The sequence below is a fragment of the Aphelocoma coerulescens genome, chromosome 9 (assembly GCF_041296385.1).
Source record: "Aphelocoma coerulescens isolate FSJ_1873_10779 chromosome 9, UR_Acoe_1.0, whole genome shotgun sequence".
Classification (NCBI taxonomy): Eukaryota; Metazoa; Chordata; class Aves; order Passeriformes; family Corvidae; genus Aphelocoma; species Aphelocoma coerulescens.
The window spans coordinates 4,478,482-4,499,423 of record NC_091023.1 but is presented as its reverse complement, the minus strand read 5'-3'; the positions used below and the strand labels follow the sequence as shown (position 1 = coordinate 4,499,423).

At 40.8% G+C, this 20,942-nt stretch overlaps 1 protein-coding gene across 14 annotated transcripts in view; it reads right to left on the bottom strand.

Annotated features, from left to right (window-relative positions):
• The window catches only part of FAM168B (family with sequence similarity 168 member B), a 528,280-nt gene that overhangs the window by 439,575 nt on the left and 67,763 nt on the right, over positions 1-20,942 (bottom strand). For 5 of the 14 annotated variants that reach the window (XM_069024325.1, XM_069024327.1, XM_069024317.1 and 2 more), the window contains exons 1-3: positions 10,837-10,924; positions 7,382-7,613; positions 6,635-6,798 (exon numbers count right to left, since the gene is read on the bottom strand). The gene's annotated coding sequence lies outside the window, so the exon portion shown is untranslated. Of the gene's footprint in view, positions 1-6,634; positions 6,799-7,381; positions 7,614-10,836; positions 10,953-20,942 lie in introns of those variants that run through there. The other 9 variants (XM_069024330.1, XM_069024326.1, XM_069024324.1 and 6 more) reach the window with 5 other exon arrangements.

Sequence of the window (20,942 nt, the reverse complement as noted above, 5' to 3'; positions counted from 1 at the left end):
ACAGGGATCTTTACAGCTTATTCGAATTTGACCTGCATTGTCCTGCATCACAAATACTCTCTTCTTGTTCTCCCATTTTTAAGCAGTCTGCCTGACATATCCATTCCAACTTTCTCTCAAGTGTTTCCTAAAAGCACCAGGAGTGTTCAGCACCACCTCAGGCAATGACCAGATCACCACTGAAGTATCTGTTCCAGCAGATAAGCACAGTCCTGCCGAAATACCCGTTCCTCTCTAAGTTGTCAAAGTACAGAAAGCCTTAGGATAAAGCTTCCTAGGTAACCTGAAGTACTGCAGTTCTGTCCCAAGGTTATGGCTGACAGCAGCCTGCTCACCCGTGGAGAGAGATTGGCTATTAGCTTATCTCATAGTGAACTCAGCCCAGCTCATGGACCAGGAATGGATTATACCCATAGGCAGTTTGCTAAGGATGTTCTCAGCCTCCTAAAGTCCTTCAGTTTTCAAGACCTTGCTTCACAGAGCCAATAATGGAAGTTGTGCCATCAGGCTGTCTTGCTATGGTATTTTTTATTATGCTTCATTTTGCCTTTGGTTTCAAGGGCATGTTTAACACCCATAGGCAAATACAATGGGATATCTTATTTGTCTATGTACATTACATTATAATAAAAGTGACATAGCAGAAGCAATGTGGACTTTGGAAGCTCCTTCTCACTCTGTTTTAATAGAAAAGTTTAATAAGGGAATCTTGACTTTAGTAATGAAATGAAAGCCTATTGAAGTGCATAATACACTGGCAGTGGATGGAATCACAGTTTGCACTTCATTACAAAGATGGCTTTCGTAAGATTACCCATGCAAATTAGTTATCTCCTTCCTATGTGTTTAAGGGTTGCAGAACCAAAAGACATTTATGTTGTAAATTGTGAATGGAAAGACAGCAGCACCCAGTTATAACACCAGTTAAAGCCAACTCCTAGGAGTGCATTTTCCTTATACACTCCACTTTCCCAGCTTAATGCACCAGTTCAGCTGCAGAGATTCATTCTACCGCGAAAATTTGCATGCAAACTTTTGGAGAAAATAATATGCATGCAAAATGTCACTAGAAAGGATTATCATGGGAAACAAACTTATAACAGCCCACTGAGGATGGATAAAGGAGAGCTGTCAGAAGGAATAACACAACTGACAGTCCTCAAAGATGGCAGAAGCCTCTGGAAAAAGGTGTAGAAGTAAATTCCAGGTCTTTCTATCAAGTGTTCTCAGCAGAGGCAATACCAGGGCAGTGGGAACCAGTGAGATAGCTCAATGCCAAATGCTGGGGTTCAGAAGGAAGAGACTGCTGGTGCAAGCCATTAACCAGTGGCCTGGAAGTCCTGCCATTCAAATGAGAAGTGGCAAAGTCCCATATCCAGTTTTACACCATCTGTTCTCCCTAGCTGGCCAATTTTGTTTCTAAGAGAAAAGAAATAATTGACCTTTGGGAGCTAAACACTAAAAGTAACATTTACAAACTTTTCAAAGGGAACAGGTAAAACAAGCTCTTTTCCAATGCATTTATTCATTTGGTTTTATGAAAGGGCTGTTGAAGGGAGTTGTCACAGCAGGAGAGTCTCAAAATGCTCTCTAGCAGTCACCCTTGCAAAAGTCAGAGGAAGAATTTTTCCAAGGAAGTCTTCAGAGTGAAAACAGGTAAAATGCAGTGATGACAATTGAGACTGAACTAAAAGGTGGTGTTCTACCTTCTGTCAACATGTGCACTCTCTGCAAGGCCCAGCATAAATGGGTCCTATCAGCTCACAAGGAGTTTGGTGCACTGCCCCACTCCAGACTTTCTTCATTTTTTTTTAGGGACCAATTTTTAGCCAATGAAATGTGCTCACAGAAACCCAAACCGACGCACTGCAGGAAAAGTAACAGACCAAAGGAGCAGGAGTGATTGTCACTGAGATGCTTGTCCTGATAGTTCTGTGGCTTGAAACTGGTGCCTGAGGCACATCCAAGTCTGAGGTAGTTTAGAAAGCATTAGGCATTCTGGTCCAGGTATTTTCATGTGCAAGGCACTGAAAGGCAGAAGGTAGCTCATCCTTGACTGGGACTTGCAGTCCCTCAGGGCCCTGTTCACAGCAAGTATTAAAATACAGAATAAAGCACAGCATCTTTGCTGCCATGGCATCTGCTCCCTAACAGCCAGACTAGTCACAGTTCTGGTAGGGCTCAGTGAGGCAGGATATGAGAGGTGACTGGCAGGACCAGAGACATTATCCACTGACATGGAGGTGTCTGAATACACCCAGCAGGAGAGCACGTGGAAGCAAAGCATATTTTGGAAATAACACGATTTTAATCATCAGCTGAAGTAAATTAAAAGGTGCTAGCCTTCAAGGATTCATTCAAATGATTTTTGGTGAGCAAATGTCCTCATAGGCAAGAGGAAATCTTCCCTCTGGGAGAATTCCACTTTGGAGAGATCACTGGAAAGAGGCCTTCAGTAGTCTGTTTTAACTCCTACTCTGAGACACCCTGATGAGGTCCTGAACAGCCAGATGTGTTAGTTCAGCACCCAGAACATGAAGAGATAGGAACAAACCCCAGGGTCAGTGAGGTATTCAGTCAGGTAGATGCTGCTCAAGATCTTCGCCTCAGTGTCTTGGGAAGAGGGAGGCTATGGGCAACATAAGGAAAAGGTAACATTTCTGAAAGGAAGAGAGAAGAGTAAGTGTGACTAGAGACTCCAGTGTGTGTCTTTCAGGCTGTGATGTACAGTATTCACTGAACCCCTAATAATAACTGGGGAATGAAGAAAACTAAACAAAGACAACACAAAAGCCACAGTTTTCAAGCAAAAAGGGGCATGTGGCAGTTCAGATACCCAAAAAAAGCACAGCACCCATGATAAGAACTGGAATTGCCTATTCTGTTTTCCAAATTTAACTCAGCATAAGCCAGAAGTGGTAAAATAAGTGCTCTACATTTAGTGCCAGCAACTCACTATAAATGGTGATACTTTTGGTTACGTATGCTGCTCACTGTCGTAAAGAGTTGCCTTGAAAGTTGCCCCTACACAAAGATATCTCTGCAGGAACTCTGCCTTGGTTAAAGAAAAATGATATATGATCTGCTCCATCACCTCAAGGATTTCTGTCAGGCCTTGGTCTTTGTGTAGTGGATTCAGTGGTGAAGCAGCCCATGACTGTACTGGGAACCCTTGCATGGATGAGGTGGGAGCAGCACTGACTGTACCAGGAACTCCTGGTGCCTGGCTAAGGTGGGGGATGAGAGTGGGAATAGTCAGTCACACCCTGAGAGCCCTGGAACATTCCTTACCTGAACTGTAACCAGACTGGCATGAAAACATTGTTGTTGGAGCTTTGCAAACACCAGTAATTACCAGCCTGGATTGTGGCCAGGGTGGAATTGCACTGTGACTAAAACCAACCATCTCGTGACCCTATAAACAGGGGTCCTACATGAGGCACCTTGAACACTCCTGGACTGCAGCAGGCTGCAACCAGCATCTCTCTAAGAGGATGCTCTCAGAGTTCACAAACCCTCAAGTTTGCAATAGTCAGAGGGCCCCTGCTGAAAGCTGACAGTGGAGCCTAGGCTGATAGCCCTACTCCTCAAGGCTCAACCCTTTCTCAACATGAGAAATGTCAACACCTTTGAAATGTAAGTCCATATAAATGCACTAAGTCTGCCCAATTCTTAGAACTGAGCAGCCAAATACAACATTGAAAGGGTAGCATGCAGATCATGAGCATGGATAACTATATTGTTGAGTTAGGATAATTAAAGTAGAAAAAAACCACAGGAAAATAAGGTGCCTATACTAGGAAGACTGCAATAGAAAGTATCCACTTGACTTTAAGAGACTTTGATATTTGTATAGCATGTTCAAGCAGCTCTTCTGCCTGGCACTGTGGGTTTGCAGCTGGGACAGCAGGTTCCTTCCTGCTGAACTTCAGCTTCATGGCATCTGTTAGTGAAGGGCTGGACACTACATCTATGGAGATGCATGTGGAGAGGACTGTAAGTAGGTTGATTGCACTGCAGGACAACGTCCTTGAAAAAGAAAAACAAATATCCATTCAGTTAAGTGAAAATCTAGGATTTACTCCCAGGTTTCTTAAAAATCTGCATCACCGACTCATACTTTAACCTAAAAATCTTGCTCTTTCACAAATTTTAGGTATTTGCATTTTAGAAAGGACCATTTGCCAAGACAATAATATTTAAGTAATTAAATATGAAGTTGCAGATCTCTTGTTTGATAAAACCCTTAAAAATATGAAATGAGTGAAACCAAAACACAATGAGGAGTCAAGCAAGTCAGTCACAACTACTAATGGCTGCACTATTGATCATATAATTAATGGCTATTTAGTCTTTGGAATACCTGGAATAACTGGAATCTATCTGCCAGTGTGCCATGGTCCAGCAATCCCCAAATATGAACACCTAGCCCAGAGTCACAGATTGCTGCAGCTCAGCCCACATGTAAAGATTGCAAAGAAAGCACGTTGCATGGATGGAGCCTTTGTTCCTTATCCAAACAGAGCAAGTCCAGTGCCCACAATCTACTATCAGCTTAGAGACTTTATTTTTATCACTATTTTTAACCCCGGTTCCTCATAAATACCTTCACAGGCACCATTTAAAAGTCACTTCTTTGTTCAAAGGAAATGGAACACAACAGCGGGAAGAAATTATGCAGTAACACACCAGGGCAAGCTATATGCAAAGGAAACCTGCCAAAACTGGTTCTTCCTCCTTTTCTTCAAGGCAGCAAAGTTTTTTTCCTTAAGCTGTCTCACTTGAGGGCTTATATAAGTATACAGTAAAGAGTCAAAAATCCTTTTCATTTTCCTCTCTTTCAGGCTGTCATCAGCATCATTGCCATGACACCAAACCTCCCTCGATGTTGCTTTGTGAGTACACAACTGTGTCATACACTTCAGGCTGACTAGGCACAGCACTCCAGCAGCATTTCCATGGCTCCAAGTGAGGAATGGAGACCTGACCACAGCACTGCAGAAAGCTCTTTCCCTCTTTTTTCCCCAAGGCTGTACCCATCAGAATCCACAAGTTTTTTGTTTCTTCTATATGAGGCTTTCCTCTCCAATTTCTCATTCACATCAAAAGCATGCCCCTAATTTGAATATATCAAGTCAGGTAAAGTAACAATACAATACAGATGCAAGTTGTCTGTATCTTCCCAGGGCCACACAACTTTTAGAAAGTGTTTATAGCTCCTGATGCCTGTATTATTGAATTTAAAATAAAAGCAGCATCATTTGTAGTTTCAGTGGACAACTGACTTGATGTGATTTATCCTGACAGAAAACCTGTTTTTCAAAAAGAAAATTCTCCCTTTAGTCTTAAAGGAAAAAAAAAAAAAAAAAAAAACACCAAAGAAGCACACAGATAAAAATCTGTTTTGAGGCCCTACAACATAAATTAAGTTAGCACAGCAGGGCTTTCACTGTAATAATTTAACTTGTCAATTCACATCATTGACTTACTTGAGGAATTCATGGGGCTTAACTGATCAATATAATAAGCAGTTTGGATGGCTCTGCAGGAACAGTCCAGTCTTAATTTGAGGTCAGTTCTAATTCCTTTTAAGTCTCATTAGCAGAAGCCAATGTAAATCCAGAGATGTGAGGACAAAAGCAGAAAGCTTTGCATCAACAGCAAGGCCAGCACAACAAAGCAATGTCCAGTTGAATTGTTCTCATCCCAAGTGCAATCTCTTCCAGGTCTCTGGCATGGAACAAAAAGCCTGTGTAATCACTGGCAATAAGGGGGGAGAGCCCTAGGTTCTAGGATGTTTTCTCTAGTTTCAAGTTGAAAATCAACCACAGGTGTACCAGGCCAGATTTGCAGCTGGCACAAAAAGGCTTCATTCTAATAAATTCTGCAGAGAAAGCCAATCTCCAGCTGCCAAGTTGTTGAAACAGCACACTTAAGCAACTGCTGCCTTTCACCCTTCATTTTCTCCAGCAATTCCCTGAACGCCTGTCCCAGCCTATGACTTTGTACAATCTACTGCAGTCACTAGCCAATTCTGCATGAGCTGACTACCATCAGGAGCAGCACAGCAACACCAGCTTTTGCACAGAGCCACCAAGCCCTGTCTCAAGTCCAGCCATGCACACATACCTCTGGAGTCCCAGCCTTACGTGCTGACAGGCAGTGCAGCTTTAGGGAAGGCAGAGTTCTGCAGGCTGTGTGAACTGGGACCCACTGCTCCACCCTCAGCTTAAAAGCTGGCTTCAGAAGAGAGGCAGCTCTGCCCCTATGGAGAAGTCCCTTTGAATACTGATCTGTTTGCCCAGTGTGCAAAAGTTTGAAGAGTGCTGCTTTAGTCTTTCCCATATCTTTCCAAACAGCTACATTTAATCACTCTCAAAGGAAAGGAACTTCCCAGGCCAAAACGTCTGACTGAGCAGAGTGGCAATATGTGAACTCCACTAAAATGAGTGAGAAAACTGAAGCTGTCAGGTAATTTAGTGAGTGTACTTTTTCCTCAGCCTAAGATGCCAGCTGGAAAAACTCTTAGAGCTAAAACTCATGGCCTATTTACCTTTACCCACACCATGCCATCATCCCTAAATGAAGTCCAAGGAAATCAACTAACTTGTGCTGACTCATAGGAAAAACTTACCATGAAGCCAGGTGAAGTAGCATCACATGCACCCAAGGAATTAAGTTCAGGTAAGATCATCAGCCTGTGGACAGATGCTTCTGCAGCAGAGTGAAAATGAAAGAAACATGCAAATCACTTCTGTTTGAGGAGCCAGTCGAAGGCCAAGTCTATAGGCTGTGAATCTGTAAAAGAAGAATTGAACTTTGTAAATTCAAGGACTAAACCCATTTCTATCTCAAGAGGAAGGCAGCAAAAAGCAATAGTGCATGGTAGTGACAATGACATGTCAGAAAACCAAATGCATTCAATAATCCTCCCATTTTTCCAATTTACTTGTTCGACCATTCTGTGTGGAACAAAACATCTGCCTCACACCTGAGAAACTCAGCTCCTCAGAAAAAAATATCCTGAGCCTGATTAAAACACAGCTGAAGAGGAAAGATGACTTCCATGCATTGTTATTCAGGTGCATAGAAAATATTAATGGATGGTTAAAAAAGTGGCTGAGCTTGAGAGGAAGACAGACTCCTTAAAAACATATCAGGACATCAGCTGCAGAAAAATTTCCGGAACTGTGTAACTATTGTTGCATCCAAGCTCTGTACTTCCCAGTGCCCCAGAGTGAATTTACATTTTAACAGGAATGCCATAGAAACATTAAAAAAAAAAAAATCAATCATCTCTTATAATTCCATATGGAACAGAAGCACATTCAAGGTATGCTTCAAGGTGCCTGCTTCCAATTTCAAATACAAGAGTGTTTACTCTGTTTCATGTGTTGCAGACCAGCTGTCAAGCCAAGAAAGATTGCTGAAGCCAGCTCTGAAATATCAGTTGCCCAGATAAGTCAAACATCACTTGTTTTCTGAAGTGAGGCTGATGAAATCATTGTGGTGATCGGAGTGGCCAGTGCTGTAAATGAGCGCAGTTTCAGTCCTTGACATTCCGTATGTAGCTTTTCCCCACAACACAGCTCAGCGAGCGTGTCATTTTTCAACTGCACAAAGACAAAAAGCAAAGCATAGATCTTGCAAGTGATGCAGAAAGAACATTCTGAGAAAGCCAGATCTTCATAACATTCAGATTGGTACCACTTTCACTCTGGTAAAAAAATCAGTGTTTTGGTAACTAACTTTGGACCACCACTACATTCATACACGTAAAGATGCCAAATCCTTTTCTAAACTGTTTTCCTTATTAACACAGTGTCCAAGTCAAATTGTCTATTTTCTCCTTGTTTTTCACCATGAAGGCCGTCCCAGTCACCACACTGCACTCTCAGCCTCTGCTGATATCTGCACACAAATTCCTTTTTTCATACAGAAAATTTACAAAAAATATTTCCCTCTGCCAAGTGTTAAGACACTTGCTCCAAATTTGCACAAGGTATACAAAACCCCAAGCCTCAGCTCTCCTCCTATCAATTCACACCACACAGGTGTTATATGAAATGGACCATAACTTAATCTGTCAGCAATACTTGCAATGAGAAAACTCACAGGAACCTCACCATAAGTTTCTCATGTTTAAATGGAGAAAAATGCATGGAGTAATGTCATATACGTCAACTTTTCAAGTGAAACAATTCTGTGATACACAGACTGCTAATCTTCCATGTAAATATAGGCCAGTATAAAGTGTCTAACCTCTAACTGAAAGAGAAAGATCAAATGAAAGCACATTTTTTAAGGTGTTTTGCTGCCAAGGAAAAAGGCTTCTCCCAGTAAATGGTGCTTCACTCTGAAATCTATTTTCCCTGAACTGAACATTGCACTTACAAAAGAAATCAAAGTGAGATATCTAGGAGGAAGTTTTACCTTCTCATCATGAAAGCTCCTAGATACACAATTTAAGACAACCATGACTCCTCAGGTTTACAGAAACAAGAACAACTTTCACATGGCCAGTTCTCACTGGCTGACTTGGTTCAGAACTCCTCCATTGTGGAAAGCCCCATCAGCAGATACCTGCTCTGATGGCTTTTGTAATGGGGGGGAAAGCTTGCTTTTTCACTGGAAATAAACCCATATCCATAACTTTCACTCTGTTTTTTATTGCATCAATACTAAAGAAAGACTCAAAGGAGACACGTGGCTATGTGCAACAGCTGAGTAGCTCTGGTGGGTGATCCTAAAACTACAGGACAACTCTAATGTCAAGACTTCTCACAGTTTAAAAGCTGTGTGATTATACATAATCACACCCCTAAGCAGGGCAATTTTCCCTCTGAACCACTTGAACCCCAGACACTGCTTCTTCTTCCAGGTACTGTCCTATCCATCAAGTTCTGATGTGTCCTGCCTGACACTCCCAGGCTTTTTCCTTTCAAATGGCTGGCACTAACACACTCCTAAACCACTAACACGTAGGGAAGGACTCATTCGTGTTGGTGTTTACCCAGTCACCACATAATGGTGCTGAGGTAGAGTTTTAGCATTAGTTTTATTCACCATCAATACTGTTTACATGAATTCCTTTTCCATGAGCAATATATCTTTTGCAAGTTCCTATTCAGCACGTTACCCTGAAAGTCACGAAAGAGAAGGAAACAAATCAATAGCATCTAATCTGAGTATGGCTCAGTTCTGTGCTTTTGGTTAAAGGAAAATTAACAAATTAGCAGCCATCTAGTTTTAGATGCAATATCAAACATTGCCAAATAGAGTTTATCTTTCAATACAGTAGTCCAGATCCAATAAAACACTTAAAAATATGATAGTCAAAAAAAAAAAAAAATCCATTCATTATCTCCTCTGGTATAATTTGAAAATAAAGTAGTTCTCAGATAATTGCCAGATTTACATATTTATAAGAAGATGGCACATATGTGGATAATAGCAAAAATGGAAGTACCACTTTTCTATTAATATGGAAATTCAGAAATTATTGGAGTTATCTGTTATAAATCAACTTCCTCATCTTTTTGCTGATGGAAATGCCATTTATGCACTACAATAAATTCCAAAACCACTAATGCAACTCCCCTTTCACTCTGATAAATCAGTGTAATGCTTGTCATACTTATCCTCAAATTTGGCAGGAGTTCTGCTCTCAGATTAAAATGGGTCAAGGCAACACTTGGTGCAATACCACTACAGGTTTTGAAGTTAGAGCAAGGAGGGATTTGCTCACACAAACTTGTTATTTGCTTAGTCCACCTGCCCCAAACAAATAATGCACAGCCACAAAGTAGCTGCCTTATTCACTTAAACTGACCAAAGCAGGCTGTGAGAGTCCAAGGCAATATTTCATGTGCTTGCACTGGGGCAATGACTTAGTGGAAACTGGCAAGAACAAGAGATTTTTCAAGGACTTGGTTTTTATACCAAGAATTGCATGTTGGTTGATATCAGGGTGATGGTAGCCTATCATCTTCCATAGAGGAGTGCAGCAGTGAATGCCTTCTTGTGGAGCAGAAGAGTCATCTCTTATTATCTAGAAACCAGTCAGATGCTGAAATTGCAATATTTTTTCAAGTGTTGGTCCCCTAAATACATTGTTCCTCTTTCCCAAAAGTGGTTTCACAGTTCTCTGACACCTCCAGAAGATGTGGCAGTTGATGTGAGATAATAGCCTATACCAGGGCCTAACATGGCACTCCTGCTCTCTCTTAATGCAAAAAGTTCTCTGGAACACACAGGGTAATCACTGATGCTTATATTGTTCCCCCAGTTTCTCAATGTGCAGAACTTTTCCCATCTCAAAATGAACATTAGAAACCATGTTAGTTATTTGCTGCTTTAAATTAAGGTGGGCATTCAGCCTATTAAGGTTTTGCCTTTGTGAGGTGAACCACAAACAAAGCAACAAAAAGCTCAGGAGTTCCCAGGCTTCCCAGTGGGGTTTCACAAACATGAAATAACATCTCCCAAGATGGTGCTACTGTAATCAAGTCTGGAAGAAGAGTCCTGTCAGGCCTTTTAAGGTAGCACCTGCTCACTGCACAGCCTGTAAGGCAGTTGGCTGGGCCAGCACTGCACAGGCACTGCCCTGTCAGAAGCAGCAGCAACCAAATGTGGGCAGTAATGCCCCTTCCCTGTTTTTCCACAGCACTAATTCACACGTAAAAGCAGAAATGCTGACACTGCCTCCATCAACATCAGCTTCACAAAACTGTCTCTACAGGGGACTTTTTCAACCTGAAAAAGTCAAACAACGGGCTGCATCACTACTTAACAGTAGGGTCTTTATAAGCATGAATGAGGAAAGATGGTTCTCACCTGCTATGAGGATGAATTTATTATTCATAGGGAGACATCTAGAAGAAAATTTGACTTTTATCCTGTGTGTTATAAAGTTCTAAGTGCATCCCAAGATCATCACAGGGTCCTCCTACCTGTTTGGAAAAAAAAAAAAAAAAAAAAATCTCTTCTTCTCTCACTACTTCTATCTCTTGCCAGACTCTACAATCTCTTCTGCATAGCTCATACAGCACAGAGCAGGCAGCTGGGACAGAGGGCCAGGGCTTAATACAGCATTGGACAGATAACCTTCTCCCAGCTAAACCAGTTCCACAGGGAAGGCTGCAAAAAGTACTGAAGTCCAACCAGTCACATGCCTGTCACCACTCCACACTAGGGTCAATAAGCCCATGAGTATCCTTTATACTCTTCCTTGTCACTCCAGCTGTGTTTTAACAGTGTGGCTTCAAGCTCAACAGTGACCTTCTGCCAAAGTCACTTCAAATGCTTTTAATGCAATGTACACATTTGGAGAATGGAAGATGCAGAAATATCATTGGTGCCCAAGTTAGTGAGGAGCCATGAGCCCTGCTGATACCTCCTGCCCACTGTGCTGCTCTGTTTTGAGAGAATCCACTGAGAAACCTCTGCCACAATCACTGTGGCTTCCCCTCCTACCACAGTGCTCTACACCCAAAGCATATTCCAGAGTTTAAAGGTCAAACAGAAAAAATTACAGGATGATGACATGAATAATTTGCTTCAGTAATTTAGCAGCATTGGTTTGTTGTGATTATTGCTACAAACTCCTTTCGTATTTACAACTGTGATCCTTTTAACATCTGAATAATTTATATACAGTGATCAGTGATGCATGTGTCAGAGAATCAGGAAAATTAGCTCCTCTAGTGCTCCCTGACTCTAAGAGAACATATTTTCCCATCCAATTATATTGTTTCTCTGGTGTTAGCATTTTGAATAAAGAGAAGTACCATGCCAGTAGATTCTGAATGGGAGCCACAAGATGATCTGCACTTATGATGTAGCCATACAGACACACCCATTAAACATCCCAACAAATTTCACCTTCCCTATAAGAATCCAGTAAGAGTCAAGAAGATGGGAAGAACTGTATTTTTCACCTACTCACACTGTGCTGCAATTTAAAATTAAAACCAAACAACAAAAATAAACAACTCCAAAGTAGACACTTCTCTCTCCAGCATGTCATGGAATAAACTGAACAAAGAGAAGGAGCTGAGGAACAAAAAGGTTACATGCTGTGATACTTGCTTTAACTGTATGCCACCCTTATGGGCAACAGGGATTCTGAAGGACATTGAGGGAAATCCTGTGACTTCAAAGACCCAGAATAAGAAGGGTTCTATAAATACTGAAGTCAAACGAGGAGACAGATGGGAGATTGGTAGCACTAAAACTGAAAAAAAAAGATAGAAAACGTGGGAAGGAAACTTATATAAAGCGGTTTTAAAGCCTGAGGCAAGTACCAAAGCCATAACTTTCATTAGCCATCCCATGGGCTGACATCCTCCTACAAACCCTCTTGGGCAGAGATAGGTGTGCCCAATGCTTCCAAATAACAGCAATCAACAAGACCAGTACAGATAAGGCAATAAAAATAGCTGATTTCAGTTTAACCTGAGGCCTGCCTGACGGACTCACTTGTGTTCTACCAAAAGAGGGGCTGATGGAATCAAGGTGCAGTCATGGCAAGTGAGGCTGGATGGGAGCTTTCTTTAAGAAATGGCAATATCTGGAACAAGTTTGATAGTGACATGCTTAGGCACTCATCAAACACATCTATTCCAGCTGAGAGCTGGCCTCCACTGAACAGCTCAAACACAGTGTGTGCACTGCATTACAGTTCAGCTCCAGCAAGATCAAGATAGGTACAGAAACAACCTCGCTTTCAGGGAACTGTGGCAGGCACAGTTCCTCACACAAAGTATAATTTTCCAAGATCCATGAAGTCGTTTAAAAAAGAAGAAAAAAAAAAAAAAATCCAGGTCTGCTTCCCTGCCTACCCATTACGAACACAAGCACAAAATTTTTTGGACCCCACCTCAGGAAATCATCACTTCAGCAAAAAGGTTGCACAATATTTCCCACTCCCAACCAAGCAACAGATGTGAGCCAGTTCTAATCCCTCCTTCCAGGAAAGGCAGCGACAGAGACAACAGCTGTGTTAGCTGGGACCAGGCTTCACTTAAAGTCAAGAGGAAGCATAAAACTGCCTTTTGACTTGATACTCACAGCTATTCCTAGAGTATCTTCCTTCCCAGTAGGCTTAGGTCAAAGCCCAGTTGTGGATTCTAGAGGTCACTTGCCTAGTTAACACTGGATTGCACTGAAACAGCAATGCATAATGGAGAGACCAGACTAGTTCCTATAAGCACAATTTCCAGAGACTGAAACTCTGGAGAAGGTGCTCTCAAAAATTTCTTACACAGAGATATTCGAGGAAGCATTAAGGTATGAGCCTGCTACATTTGCAAAGCAGGAGAGATTTAGCACACCCAAAAAATAAAAAGCAGATTAAGATGCTTATGCTTAAGAGATGAAAATCAGGAAAAAATACACTGATTGTACACATTCCCCAATATAACAAATAGAAGAGCAAAATACAAGATGTGTGGCCTAACAGCTGCAGTACTTTGAGCTGCCAGAGCCAAAACTTATAGAATATTCCTTTTGCTGATTGAAATCTGTAAGACACTTCAACATCTGTTAGAACAAGATGTTTGTTTACCACATTCCCCTAAAAAATGGAATGATGTTTCTTACCTAATGTACTGAAGAATTTTTAGATGAAAGAGGGATGTTTATGAGATCCATGCAGGGTATAATTGAAAGAATATTTCCGGATAAAAATACCATATGCTTTGTATTTCCTTCGAACCTATAAATATCTCTCTAACAGTTTGGGCCCGTAAATACCATGATTGGGAAGAGTTTTATGCATTTGCTTAAGGATTTTATTACTTTCAATTATCAGTTTGCTAACTGCATCTTATTTTCCTCCCACTACACTGCAGTATTCCCAAGGATAAATTCTGAGATGTCAATAAGATCACTGGAATGAGGACAGAACTGAGCAGTGCTGGGGCACACGGAACAGTCTGGCTTCCACAGGGCACAGATAGCAATTCCTCCCCCACCACAAATGCCATGTGCTCTCTACAGTATGTGACCTGCAAGATTTATTTGCTGCCTTGGTTGCAGGGTATGTGGGGAAAACCTTAAAAATGCAAACCTCCAGGAAGTCCCAGCTGCACAGCAGAGCTATGTAATGTAATTCTTCCTGCACAGCACATTAGCAGGAATAGTGGAATGTGAGCATACAGAAAGAAATCTAAGCTCCCAGAGAGACAGAAATTATACAGACCTTACTACTGACCACATAAGAAAGTCTTACTATCTTTATAAAAAAAAAATAAATTAAAAAAATCAGTGTTTTCTAAATCCTACCATTGAAAGAATCCTTTGCCCCATATGAACAGGGAAAACTGCCAGTACTTTAGGGAAAGATGCCATTTTCACTATTTTTTTTTTCTCACTGTATTGTGGTAGTACAAGACCACTGTTCGCCCTTGTTTCAAGAAAAATTATTTTACTATCAGTCTTGTTAAAATCTGATTTGTGCAGTACTTCTCCATTCCCTAAGAAAGATACACTCCTAGGAAAAATTAACCTTTGTTTATTTCTTTTTCAGGTTAACTTACACAATGGTTTTATTCCTCTGATGTTTCATGTAAAAAAACTAGGGAATGTCTCTGCACAGTTAATACAAGCCTTGCAATTCCATGTGCTGTGTTCTGTGGTGCCAATGATGTTATTCAGATGCACGAACATTAAAACAGAGTTTAAAAGTTGAAGAATTCAACAATATGCATCCACCAACACAGAAGCTACTGAAGTCACCTGGAAGAATACACAGTTGCTTCACTGAAATTTTTCTAATGTCACTGTAATTTGAAGTGTTTGAAGTTCTGTGGGTCTCTCCATTTTGCACACAGGTCACCATGTGCCCTTTTCACCTTTACCACGTGAATGCCAAAAGCATTCTGTGGCACTCCATGAGCTGGGAGCTTGGAGGGATATCCACCTCCACCAGCCAGGAAGACAATATGTTGTTCCCAAACAGTTCCATGATCAGACTTTTACAACTTTCTTTAAGCTATAAAGAAGATTAAAAGGCAGTAAAAATATCTCTGGAATTGGAGCCAAAATTCAAATTCTTCACCCAAATTCAATGTCAAATAAGGAATTTAAATAGGATTTATAGTTTAAAAACAAAATTTTCCATGCCTCAGTAACAGTTTAAGTCATCAGAAACTCAACACTGAATATGCAAGTTCATTTCCCAGACAGTGCAAAACGAAATGCAATTTTTTTTTGTTTTTTACTTTTTTCAATACTGCATTTATTTCAGGTTAATAGTCTAGGACTACAAGAGGGATAAAACAATTTATATGTGTGTGTGATCCTGATACAACAGTTATTCAACAACTACTTGTTAAAGACAAATGCTACCACCATTGTTTAGGCAAAACAGCAACTTTTAAGTGGCTCCTAATTTCCTGCTGCTCAAAACACCTACTGATCATGAGGACACTGTATTTCCACCTCACCCTTTTAATTATTTATCAAGTGTTTAGGCCCCATTAGAAGAGAGGTCCCATCCAATCTGAGTTTTGCAGGGTGATGGTGGCACTCACAAGCAACAACCAGTATCCTGGCCTGGGGTGTTCATCTTTCTGGAGGCCACAGGACCTATCAAATCAGACAAATGTCAGTAGACGTTTGAAAAGCACACTTCAAGGGAGAAATAACATCTGCTTTAAGGCAGAATTCCTCTCACTGATTTACAAGTGATTTACAATTACTGCAGGAAAAGCCCTTTGGAATAGTGATTTTCCATGATAGTCAAAGTTTCCTAGGAAAAAAAAAAACAAAAATCAAACTGATTAAACAGACCTAATGGTAGTACATTAGAATTCAGCCAAGAGCTCACTGGGACATAGCAGCAGCTGATTCTAGCCTTCTGACTCACAGCTTCCCATGGATGATGAGATCCACAAGGTCTAGAGAACACTGCCATTATCAGAGTGTGAGATAACCCCCCAGCAGACCAGAGCCTATAGCTTTCAGTGAGCCAAGAGCCTCTAAGCTCCAGGAGACCAAATCACAATCATCTGTGTAAACCAGCATTTGCAGCACAGAGCCAGGGAGGTCAGTCATGCAAAGGGTGAGGGAGAGAGGCCACAAGTGCAAATGGGCTGTGCTTTATTGTGTTAAGATGCAAACTGTGGTGCTGCAGGCTCAGCTGGGCACATGGACAGGATTGACTTAACGTGAAAACTTCAAGAGACCAAAGTCAGCACAGATGGCTGGAACACAGGCTCTGCACCAACCTTGGGCTCAAATATGCTGTTCCTCTTGGGCTCTTTCCACAGTCTGAAGACACTCCTGGAACTACCTGCAGCAGCAGCAAAGCAATAGGCTTTTCCCACTTTCTGACTGCTTCCTCTGCCTACTGCAGCAAAACCACCTGGAGACGATTTGCTCTCACGGGAATGAATGACATCGACACAGAGACTCACAAAAGTCCTCCCTAAATGAGGTGTTTCAGACCTTTTCCCAGTGGTCTGGACAAAACTGAAGAGTTATGAGCACCACAAGTAGCAGCCCTGTAGCCTCACAAATGGATTTCAGGGGACTGGAAACCACCAACACCAGCTAGATACGTTCTGGACACGTGTGCAGCAGCTGCCCTGGCTAAACATCATTCCTCTCAACACTTCCCTGCACAAGCTTGCATACAGGCTAAAACTAGCAGGATCTCTTCAATTTACAGACAATTACAAAGAGAAAATAAGTCCTGGACACCTACAACCAGGCAGAGCTCACACAAAGGGCAAAGTCTAAGGCAGCTCTGAGCCACTGATCAGATTTCCTGTATTTTGGTTTCCCAGACATACATTAAAGAACAGTTTTTATAATCTGTCATATAAAGCCCACCTCAAGGGATTAGTCTTTTGAAGTAGGCTGTTTCAGTGCAGTATTTCAGAACATTTTCCCCTCAATGTTAGATCTCCTTTATTATGACATATTTTCTAAGTGTTTTTCCCCCCATCAGCTGTTGTAAGTCAGTGCTTTTGGACATCCTGAGCTTTGGGACAGCACTGTTGGCTTACTCTGACTAGTTAGCACCAGTGTTCTACTCAGCAATCTAGGGCAGAACTAGACAGGCTGAAAATAAATTGCAGAGTACTCAAATACTAACTGCCAAAAGTAGTTTGAAAGAGGAGGACTCAGAGGGACAGCTACAAATTACCAACCATTCTGGGCATTTGGAACTCAGAACAAGGAGTCTCAATGTACAGCTACCATTCAGGAAAGAGTGCTTCAGTGCTGTTTGTCAGGAGAGTGGATAGAACACTTTACATGCCTTGTTTTAATAAGAGGATTGATTTACTGAGAATGCTTTGGTATTGTGTGGTTGCAGCCCACTGGAATAGTTACCCCTTCATCTTAACTCAGTCCCTCACATCCGTCCTTAGAAATAACATCGGAGAGAAGCCAAACAGGAAATAGCATTTCTAGATCTGCCAAAATACCCTTTGATTAAGACTGGATATTGAGAAAAACCACTAGTGGTTTCTTTTTCTTGCTTGAAGTTACACAGCTCATACACCAACACTCTCACACCCTTTGAAATAGGTGCAAAACTGCCAGCAACAGAATGGCTGTTTCCCAGACACATTCTTTGTGCGGAATCCAAAGTACACACATTCTTCAGAATATTATTTCTATTCATCACCTTGCAAAACTGGGCACTGCAACCACTCAGTATTGCAATTGCCTTGGTGTGATGTGCCCTAGGGCCCATCATGGTATGTTGACCCATTATGCCAGGTTAATAATCCGGAAGAAGCTTGTTCAGGTAAAAACATCAGGATAAAGATCTAACCCTAATGGTTATTTTCTACAATTGGACTGCAGATGGAGAAGGCCTGGAAAATTCTGAGGCCTGAGATAGAAAAGTGGGGTTGAGAATTGTTTTGAATCAATGTTGGACCACAATTTTGGCTTCAATGAGCATAGCTTCAAAAAGTTCTCCTTTACAAACAGTAGTTATGGAAGTTAAAAAGCACTAATCTAACAGTACAGCTTCAAAGTACATCACTGATCCCCTGTCAAGAGTTTTGCAGAGCTAATTTACTATGGTAAAGAGCTTGATGAAATGACTCTTAATAGGTGAAAAAATTTGAGCTTAAAATCTAAAACATATTAAATCTAGAATTTCTATTTCTCTGCTTTCTGTGTGTGGATCACAATGCTTCATGAAAGCAGAGAAGATTTAGAGGATTTTTTAGTAGAATTTATTTGCCTTCCAACTACTATGCTGGAATGACAATCAGTTGTACACTGTAACATTGTAATTATACCAAGAGTACAATGGCCAATAGGTGCCCAGGATGCTAAAAGAGCTAGTAGAAGTTCTATAACTGTTTGAAAAAAATTGCTTTCCATAATTACAGTGCTGTAAATAAAAAAGGAAGCTCACCTACTGCCATTAAATCAGGGGCTCCTCATACAACCTTTTCTAGTGCAGTATAATATTAATTTTTAGTGGCCAATACCTCTTATTGCCTCTAGTGAAGATCCTGTTCCATCACTGAATATAAATTTAGGATGGCATATAAGAGATAGTACCTGACTCAACTTATATTCTAAAAATTTGGATTGACTGACAAGTGAAAATTTCCTTTCACCCTTTTTGTCCAAATTTTTTCTCAGTACCAAATGCTTTCACATAGGATATCATCAGGTCTAATGAGTTTGTCACTGCTGAATTTCAGAAAAGCTTAGCTAGAAGAGTGTTCTAATGAAGAAACACTCTGTTTCTTGGTATCTGAGCCCAGATTGCAAGGGAGAGGAAAGGAGCCCAGTTCTGTCATTCCCAACTTCAGAACCATGACCCTGCTTCAGCTCATTTGTCCTTCTACAAACATACCAGCCAAGGAGCAGTCCAACTGCACCAGTGGCAGCCACTCACCTTTCCTAGAAACAGCTGGTTGTCAGTGCAAATAAAGAACTAAGCTGCTGCTGAGAACATCATTGTACTGAAGCTTTTTTATTCATAACACATTTTTCACTTTTACAGGACATTTCACAATCTCAAGACCTTTACTAATTTCAATCTCCCTTGAAGATGGCAATTCAGTGTCTGAGAAATGATGGGAGAAGTGAAGAGAAAACTTGAAATATAAAAGTTAGAGAACAGACAAGTGGAAATTCCGCCCTGAAAATAAAATGCAGCCACACAGAAGCTCTGAGCAAGGAAATGAGCAAGGGCTTGATTGCCAGTCCTTACAATAGCTCTGAAGTCCTCTATGAAAGGCAGTAACAAAAATGAGCATGACCATGACATGTTCTTCCCTTTCAAGGTCCAAGACAAGTCTCAGAGAAATCCTAAGCAAACGCTAGGAAGAAAGATTAGAATCAAGTACTTTCTAAATTACATTATTTATGGGTCTCCAGTTGCATGAAAGCATTTTGCTAGAACTTTTTTACAGCTTATTTGGTGTTTAAGGTGAAACTAAGAAACGGTTATAAACGTAAACATTCTTCTTGCTTTGGAGATGGAAGCATACCTTCATGTGCTTCGAACCCAGAACCAACAGAAGAATATCAGCAAATGTGGGGTTTGGGGTTTTTTTCACATCAAAATGCAAAATTCAGCCCTTTAGGACTAAAATTACCAAGTGCCAAATCCTGGGAGAGATGCCTTAGACAGCACTGTGCTTCATTCAGCAGTGTGACTGGCCTTCATGGATTTGACTTGTCGATGCTGAAGGTAAAATTGTAAGTGTCTTCTCAGCAACTGGAAGTCACCAACAGCAGGGGATTCAACCCTGACTTAAGAATATGCAAGCTGAAAAGCTAAGAGAAAGGGTTAAGCAGAAGTTCTAAATGATTGCTCCATATATTGCAATCCTAGCTCCATCTATCACACATCCCTTCCAGGGGAGTGAAGCCCTGTACAAACACCAGCGATTGATGTAAGTCCAACACGAAGAGCTGAGGAGGTTTGCCTTGCTTTGCAACACACCAATGTATCTGAAAGTATTATTTAACCTATTAAGCAGCTGGCTCGGGTGTAAAGGAGAAGAGTTTCTCTTTTCTTGGATGACACTATACCTCCCACATCAGTGATTCATTCCTCTTAGCCTTGAGAGAAGCAGCCTTCTTTCCTGGCTTATAAACACATTTGTGAAGTGTTTGGCAACACTAATGATCTCTGCTCAGAATTCCTTCCCTTACCCTGCTTCCTCCTCAATTCAAATAGACTCTTATATACTTTAGTAGATAACCATAAATATTTTTATTATTGTTTATAGTTTCATTGGAAAAAAAAAAGTCAGTCCTTTAAAGATTTGGGAAGAGGTCACACATTTAAACTGCATCTATTTAAGAGCTAAGTATGTTTCCTGTGCTTTCCACACTAACTGCCAGTCCAGGAATTCACTGTTACAAACATCTCCTTAATGCCCGTGAAAAAAACTCAGTCACAAGATTTTCACCACAAATTACAGGAAAGTAGGATTTTTAAGCACTAGCATTTTAATGCTAGACTGAAAGTGTTTCTTAATGGCATATTTACATGCTTGATGCTAAAATCAGGACTAGCCCAATTATCTAGATTTTTAATGAAAATGATTGACCCAGTTTTTAATCACACAATCTGGTTAAAACCTTCATGCTTTTCAAAGAACATTGTGCTTTCTAAACTTACATATAAAAATTTACATTCAATTTGGTTTGTTATTTTTTCTCTCCTTTTTTGAAGTCTTTCTTTCCATTGTTTTTCTTCACTAGGAATTGGATGACATGATGATAAATGCAAACACCCAAACAGAATTTTAACCTGAAATTCACTTCAAAAGTTTATCAAAGATTTTGAAAAAAACTATTTCTAACTAGTTTTGTAAGTTAAAATTTTTCTTCACTATCTATTTATGTACATACACACACACTATACATAGTAAAGAGCATGTGGCTGAAGGTACCTCATTGCTCCCTCTCTGCAGTACCAACTTCACAACCACTGCAGTACA